General features: G+C 39.9%; 1 long non-coding RNA gene across 1 annotated transcript in view; it reads right to left on the bottom strand.

The window, feature by feature from the left end:
- Positions 1 to 2,779: 2,779 nt before the first annotated feature.
- Positions 2,780 to 8,087, bottom strand: part of LOC134761000 (uncharacterized) — a 259,752-nt gene continuing 254,444 nt past the window's right edge. The window contains exons 3-4 of the long non-coding RNA XR_010139178.1: positions 5,754 to 5,900; positions 2,780 to 3,291 (exon numbers count right to left, since the gene is read on the bottom strand). This is a non-coding gene — a long non-coding RNA (uncharacterized LOC134761000). The remainder of the gene's footprint in view (positions 3,292 to 5,753; positions 5,901 to 8,087) is intronic.

Below are 8,087 nucleotides of genomic sequence, written 5' to 3'. Positions count from 1 at the left end.
CAATTCTAGTTACTTATACATTTTTGGGAAAGAAACCTGCAACCAGATGCCTGCTTTAGATAACAGGGAAGTCTAATATTCTAAATTCCTCAAATAAGGAGTTTTGTCTCTGCATGGCCACCAGGTGATCTTTGCTTTCCTTGGTTGCCTTATAATTGAAATTCTATCTGGAAGGAAAGATGTCCTGATAATGAATAGTCCTCCCAGGAAAAGAAAAATCTGCATTTTCAATGCTTTATTAAAAAAGGAAACAAGCATTTATTGACATCTTTACATACGCCAATGCTATCTGAGAGACTGTACTTTTATCAATTAAGACAGACACTAAGGTTAAAGAAACCAGGTTACTTACCAGTAGAGAGTTCAGGGCCTGGCTGGCATGGTAAATTTCTAAATGCCCACACATAAACTGCCTAACAATAGGAGCTATCAGGCAGATTTACAACCCAGACCACTATAACTCTGAACACAGGACCAAGAGCCAGCCGTACAAACATTTTCTGATAAGCTACTGCAGAACTTAGACCAGTTTGAGCAGCTTATAGAGACTGCACACAAAATGTTTTTGTGTCCTATAGTTCACTTTTTGATGTACGGAGCCAAATTCTACCTCATTTTAACGCTAAACCCTCACCCCAAAGTGAACACGGGATGTATGTTACATATACATTTACCCGTCAGGCATGCTCACAGCTCCCATCATAAATATGTGTAGCTTTTCCCCAAACCTGCTGAATATGCATGATAAAGACCCTGTGAAGCATAAAACCCAACCTGTCCTTTCCCTCTTCAAAGAGAGAGCACCTTCAGTCCATGCTAGAGACTTTCTCTTCCTGGTTTGCAAACTGATATCACCAATAAAAGTCTCCTTTCTACTATTTAGCCATCCTGGTGGTCTTTTGGAAGACACCAAGCACTATTCTAGATATTTTTACATGTATTATATTATTCAATCAGAAAACTTACTTTTGTGGACAATGTCATCATATCATATACCTTATTAAATTATTATATGTTTCTTGGTCTTTATTTCAAAACAAATACAGTTTGATGAAAGTCAGATTTATTAATCATAGATTGGTAGCTTAGGAATAATAACACCTTAAATCAGTACAGCACTTCACATTCTATCAAGGGCTTGGCCAGTCACTGCTGAGCTTGATTGTCCCAACAAGATAAAATTATTGGCACTGCTTGACAGAGAAGGAAACTGAGGCTGAGATAATGGCCCTGTCAGAGGCATTTGAACCAGAGTGACTTCATCTTGAATAGGAGCTGGATAAAATAAGGCTGAGACCTACTGAGCTGCATTCCCCAGAGGTTAGGCATTCTTAGTCATAGGATGAGATAGGAGACCAGCACAGGATACAGGTCACAAAGACCTTGCTGAAAAAAGAAGATGCAGTAAAAAAGCTGGCCAAAACTCACCAAAACCAAGATGGCAATGAAGTGACCACTGATCATCCTCACTGCTCATTATATGCTAACTATAATGCATTAGCATGCTAAAAAACACTCTCCCCAGTGCCATGACAGTTTACAAATGCCATGGAAACATCCAGAAGTTACCATATATGGTCTAAAAGGGGAAGAAACCCTCAGTTCTGGGTTTGCTTGCCCCTTTCCTGGAAAACTCATGAATAAGCCACCCCTTGTTTAGCATATAATCAAGAAATAACTATAAGTATACTCAGTTGAGCCACCCATACTCTGCATATGGAGTAGGCATTCTTTTGTTTCTTTACTTCTCTAATAAACTTGCTTTCACTCTTCTCTATGGACTCACCCCAAATTCTTTCTTGCACAAGGTCCAAGAACCCTCTCTTGAGGTATAGGTCAGGACCCCTTTTCAGTAACAGCCTGATAACAGGTGAATGGCATGAACCTGAGAGGCAGAGGTTACAGTGGGGAACTCAGGAATTGAACCCAGGTCTACAGAACGCATGCTCTTAACTACATTGCTCTAATCATTGTCTCTGCAGTCCTAAGAAGGAATACGCTTCAGCCATATTTTAATGAACAAGTGCTAAATTTCTTTGCTCAGATAATTTCTTCAAGCTATGTCATTTGGAAGGAAAATAAAACAGCATGGGACACAGCAAGAAGTGGTGAGTTTCATTAAACTGATGTAACAAATGGAAGCACAGAGGAAGAAACACTCTAATGGTCACTTGCAACATGTAAATAAAAAAGCAAGGTTTGCACCATGGTGCAGTTCTCCACCCTCCCTGGCAAGTCCTCCTAATAACTCTGATTTATGGTATGTAAAGTTCTACAGCAGAAGGAAAATCAACTCCTGTTTACCTTGCCTCACCATTTCCCTTCCCATCTCAGAAGGTACTGTGCAAAGCCACTGTGCAGACTTAATAGTTTCTTCTGCATTTCAAGATGCTTTTTCTCACTGCTTTTTGCTTTTTTTTCTGCAATGAGACAGAGAAGCAATTACCTCTCCATCTGCTCATCTTGATACCTATGCTTCACTGGGCTAGAAAGAAGAGGAAACGAGAATGGGAAATCTAAAACCAAAGGCCTAGAGCCTGAAGAAGATGTACAAAGTTTTTAATTCAATGAGATTTCCATGAAAATCTGCAGTTCAAGTTTCTATCCTACTCCACTTCTAAGAAAAACCTAATTGCATCTGACTAAGGCAAGACAAACAGAACTGTATTTTTAAAAATAATACTTTTAAGGTTCAGAGAATCTAGGATAACTCTATCTTGCATTTCTACAGTGATTTACGCTGAACAAAGCGTGCACATACATTATCTCATTTATTTATTAAAGCAGTGCCAATTCCTTAAGCAATCATTTGAACTTGGAATTTAAAAGGATTTGGCAGAAAAAAAAAATTATCATTTTGAGGGCCTATGGAGTGCTAGTCATTGTACTGAGTGATATGCATTCATTATCTCCAATCCTTACAACAACCCAGCAAGGCAGGAACATCAGCCCTGGTCTCAGCAGAGTTTAACGTCATCCAACAAGGATTGCTGCAGTAACCTGAGACTAGCAACAGCTCTGAGAACTCAGAGAGGGTAGTAAACGGCAACACCAACTATGGCTTTCCATGGAGTGAGGAACCAACCCTTGTAATATGACAGGGAAAAAATGAGGGGAATAGATACTCTTAACTCACTGCTCACCTGCTGTCTGATCTACTGCTTCTGCCTCCCTTCCTGCTCCATTGTCTAAACACAATTGGAACCAGAGCACAAGGGATCCCACTGATGAAACCCAACAGAATGAGCCTCCTGGGGCATAAAGCAGGGTAGGGAAGGGTGAAAAGTGGATCTGGAAGGGAAACAGAAGACATTCAGCAGAGTCCATTCCTCCCCCAGCAACACTCCCCCAGGGACCCTCCCCCATCATTTACTGTTATTTTTAATTCAAAAATTGCAAAAATGCCAAAACAGGATGAAATAATATCAATTCAGTCATCTTCCCAACAGAAACCCAAAACATGAGCAACCACCAAAAGATGATTTTCATAAAACTACCTTTTTTCATAAAAATATGAGAGTAAAAAGTGAGGAGATAACTAGTTAACATAAAATATAACCGTTATATTTCTGAAAACAACCAAATTGTCTCATAGAATGATGTTTATGGTTCTTGAATAAACATAGAAATTGGCCCTCCTGGTATTAAAGCTTGAAACTTACATTTGTCTTATCCAACAAACTTTCCTTTCTCAGGAAATCGACCATCAGGCTTCCCAGATAGTATCAAGGAAACTGAAACTCACCAGATCGGTGAGATGCCAGACCCCTTATTCCTTCTGATTGCTTCCTTACTCTTTCTTAATTTCTGTTTTCTAAATTCCTTCCTGCTATATACACCCCCAACCCCATTTTAGCTGGTTAGAAAGAACAGAGTTGAGGCTTGGCTCCCATCTTCCCAGCTGATGTCACCTGCAATATAACGAAGCCTTACCCCCTGGAAAAACTCATTGTTTCAGTGATTGGCTTTCTGAGCAGTCAATGACAGGACCTAGACCAAACATCTGGCATTTCCATAACAGTTCCTGTAGCTTCGCATGTGAGCATAAGACCTAAGGTGATAAGCGTAGCAGCCAGACTTCTTCCACCACTATTCCTTGTTTGCCCTATCCTCTGCCCACTTCTCAACTGGATGGTGTTCCTTACTGAAAAATTAACCACAATCTTGATTTATGAAGGGCCTGAATTCATTAGGGGATAACCTCATTATCCCCTGGTAATCAGGACCAGTCACCTCACTGAATGCAGTGACCCCTTTTCTATACAATGGTCCAGCTACATGAGGAGCTCAAAATGGCCAGAGGCAGCTTCAGCTTCCAATTCACTAGGACCATGACTCTTTTACAAGTAGTCTTTCTTTGGGCATTAGCATCTCCTGAACATTAAACAGAAGTACTTCCAATGGGTTATTTGGTGTAGCAGTAAGACAGGCCACTCTCATCTCCACCCTTGGTTCCCATACCTGGGCATTCTGGCTATAAGGGATGACACTATATTCTAGCCATTGGTTTTGAGGCATATATACCATATCATGAAGGAGAGCACTCCAAATTTGTAGAGCGTTGCCTTCCTACTATCTTCATAACTGAGCCTTTGGCAGGCCATCCCACTATTCTGTTAAGTAGCTGCTTCTAGGTGATGTTGCACATGATAATGCCAATGAATTCCATCAGGCTAAGTTGACTATGTCACACCTTTTGCAAGAAAAACTGACCCCAAGTCATAAGCAATATTGGGACAGATAAGGCATTCTATACAGGAGGCAATTGAGCAAGCTCTGGGGCATCCCCAGAATGCGCAGCTCATCCACCTGGTTATGGAGAGCCTCATCCACTCTGGGTGCTCTCTATGGACATTAACACAACACACAAATATCTGTGCTCAATCCAAAGAAATCCATTCATATACTTCTCTCCCAGAATTCTGATGTCCTGAAGGTGTCCAGCCCTACTCAAGAGAGTGGGGAGTTTCAGGTCCAAACTCAACCTGAAACCAATTGTCAAGAGAGCCCTTTGGTGTCATTCATAGGTCATCCCCCCAGAGCACAGAACAAGGTAGAGAAGATAAAGACTTTAACCAGAGGGCAAAGATATTCAGCTCTGTAGATATTATTGTCCCTTTTTTCAGATAAAGAAACTAAGAGTCCAAAAAGCAAAAATATTTTGCCTGAAGTCACACAGCTAGAAGAGGAAGCTGAGGTTCAAATCTTCCATTCTAAAACTTGTGTTCTTCCCTAGGCCATTAGCACCACATGGAGGAAGAGAAAGCCTTTCGGCTTCCTGTCAACCAGAATTAGGTTCATCTGAGATGCAAACCAATTACCAGCTTAAAACATTTTCTTACATTGATAAGTGAAATCCAAAGTTCCCTCCTGTGGTCATTAAAATTAAATCTTAAAGATTATGATGAGCAAGGAATTCAAAGAGCTTTATTAGCTTGCTCAGTGGAATGTGTTCTTAAAGATGGCTTCACCCCCAATCCTGAGCCACCACAATCACAATCTCCAGAAAGAGCAATCTGTCTAATAGAAATATAATGTGAGCCACATTATCAAAGTTTCAAAAATTTACATTTTAAATTTGAGCCACATTTTAAAAAGTAAAAAACAATGATAGTAATTTTAATAATATACTTTAACACAATATGTTCAAAATATTATTTCAACATGTAATCAATATAAAAATGTTTGTGGGGTTTTTTACATTATTTATTTCATACTAAGTCTTCAAAATTCAGTGTGTATTTTGTACTTACAGCACATCTCAATTCAAACTTGCCACATGTCAAATGTTCAATAGCTGCATATTGCTGATGCCTACATATTGAGCAACATGGTTCTAGAGATGAGAAGGCCTTCCACCGGCTGGCTGTGTGTCTTCTCAACATCTCAGATGCCACATCCTGAAAATAGGGATCATAGTACTTTTGGGACTAAAACAAATAATAAGAAGAAGAAGAAGAAGAAATAATAATAACATGAATAGGTAATATTTATTTATTCGTCATGTGACAGGCATGCTAAATTTAAGAGAACTTATAGCACTTAATTCTTATAACAAAATACAGCAAAAAATCGACACTTAAAATGATTAAGTATCTTGCCCCAGGTCACAACTAAGATAACAATTTGAGCACTGACAATCTGACTACAGGGCCTGAACCCTTTTATGAAAATAATAATAATAATAACAATAATAGCTACAAATATTATATTTAAATACCCAGGAAGTTGATAGAATCAGCAAGGCCAACAGCAAGGCCTCAGCAGGGCCAATCTTGCATGATAAAAGGAGCCATTATTATAAGACTGTCCTCAAGAGCTTAGAATGTTGTAGAGAGAAAGAACACTTAGGATGAGATAACTAGTCACAGAAGGCAGTTTATGGTATGTAACAGGCAAACAAAGGTGAGCTCTACACAAATCCATGGGGGCAGTGATCTGTGTAGGGTCTTAGGGCCCTGCAAGGGAGAGATGAAATACAACAGCAAATGCAAGTAGGTCCCACTTCGAGGTCATGTGTGACTTGTGCAATCACTTAGGGCCCTGTGCTCAGAAGAGTGCCACACTTGGTTAAATATTCAGCTATCATGGTCTTGAAATTCTTAATAATTTTATCACTGAACTTATATTTTTTAAGTGAAGGCTGCTGGGACAATGGAGAATGTTCATGAGCAGAGGAGATACAGGTAACATGCAATCTATGTGTCCTCTTCCATTTCTTGCTACCTATTTGCATACAGTATTCATGATGCCCCATGAGCACATGTGTGGGAGTTTACTGAGATTTAAAGGGAGTACAAGGTGAGTGTGTTATGAATATAACTTGAGAACTAAGCTCTGATTTTTTATCTTGCCCAAATTCCTACCTAAGGGGTCTAGGGGGTCATGCTCTATAAACCATCAATTCTGATCAGATGGGTTTTATTCTATATATCGTGACTTACTTTTCAATCTGACTCTGGAATACCATTGTGAGATAAGGAAAAATATATAACCCCAAAATATATTTTCTTGCCACACTTTGAAATTACCCTGAAAAGTCTCTTGTGGGAAAAATCCACATCCTACAGAGAATCCCCTTTCCTCTTTGTTTTCCTTACTTTCTTTCCAGATCCAGGAGATAAGCAACTAAGAGCCAGATACCCTTTTAGGTCTGATAAGAAACATACAACCTGCTGTCTCTGAAGTCTGCTATCTGAGAGATTCCTCTGCACAATAAAACTTAGTCTCCACAATCCTTTATCTTAACCTGAACATTCCGTTCCATTGATCCCAGGTCTTCAGATAAACTCAACCAATTATGACCCAGAAAATGTTTAAATTTACTGATAGTCTGGGAGCTCCCACTTTGAGTTGTCTCACCTTTCTGAACCCAACCAATGTATTTCTTAAATGTATTTGGTTGATGTCTCGTGCCTCCCTAAAATATATAAAACCAAGCTGTACCCCAACCACCTTGGGCACATGTTCTCAGGACCTTCTGAGGGCTGTTTCACAGGCATGGTCACTCAAATTTCACTCAGAATCAATCTCTTAAAATATTATACAGAGTTTGACTCTTTTCATCAACAAACGGAGAAAGAGGACAGCACCCTGAGAAGCCACAACGTCTCTTTGAACCAGAAATTGCTTCAATCACAGCGTGAAGTCATTCTTTCTAAGAAACACACCATTCTAAGAAACACGAACAGCCAGTGAAATTCATCATATCCTTTCTTAATTATGCTACTTTATTAACTAACCACTCATGCTGAAAACGATGACACAGAAGAAAAGTGAAAGATAGGGCAACTCATATTTATTTTCCTTTCAGTCCTTTCTTTTTCTTTTTTTTTTTTTTGAGACGGAGTCTCACTCTGTTGCCCAGGCTGGAGTGCAGTGGCACCATCTTGGCTCACTGCAAGCTCCACCTCCTGGGTTCATGCCATTCTCCTGCCTCAGCCTCCCGAGTAGCTGGGACTACAGATGCCTGCTACCACGCCTGGCTAATTTTTTGTATATTTAGTAGAGATGGGGTTTCACCATGTTGGCCAGGATGGTCTCGATCTCTTGACCTCATGATCCACCCGCCTCGGCCTCCCAAAGTG

This window comes from Pongo abelii, chromosome 2 (assembly GCF_028885655.2).
Source record: "Pongo abelii isolate AG06213 chromosome 2, NHGRI_mPonAbe1-v2.0_pri, whole genome shotgun sequence".
NCBI lineage: Eukaryota > Metazoa > Chordata > Mammalia > Primates > Hominidae > Pongo > Pongo abelii.
The sequence above is the reverse complement of the archived record's forward strand: the minus strand, read 5'-3'. Positions and strand labels throughout refer to the sequence as shown.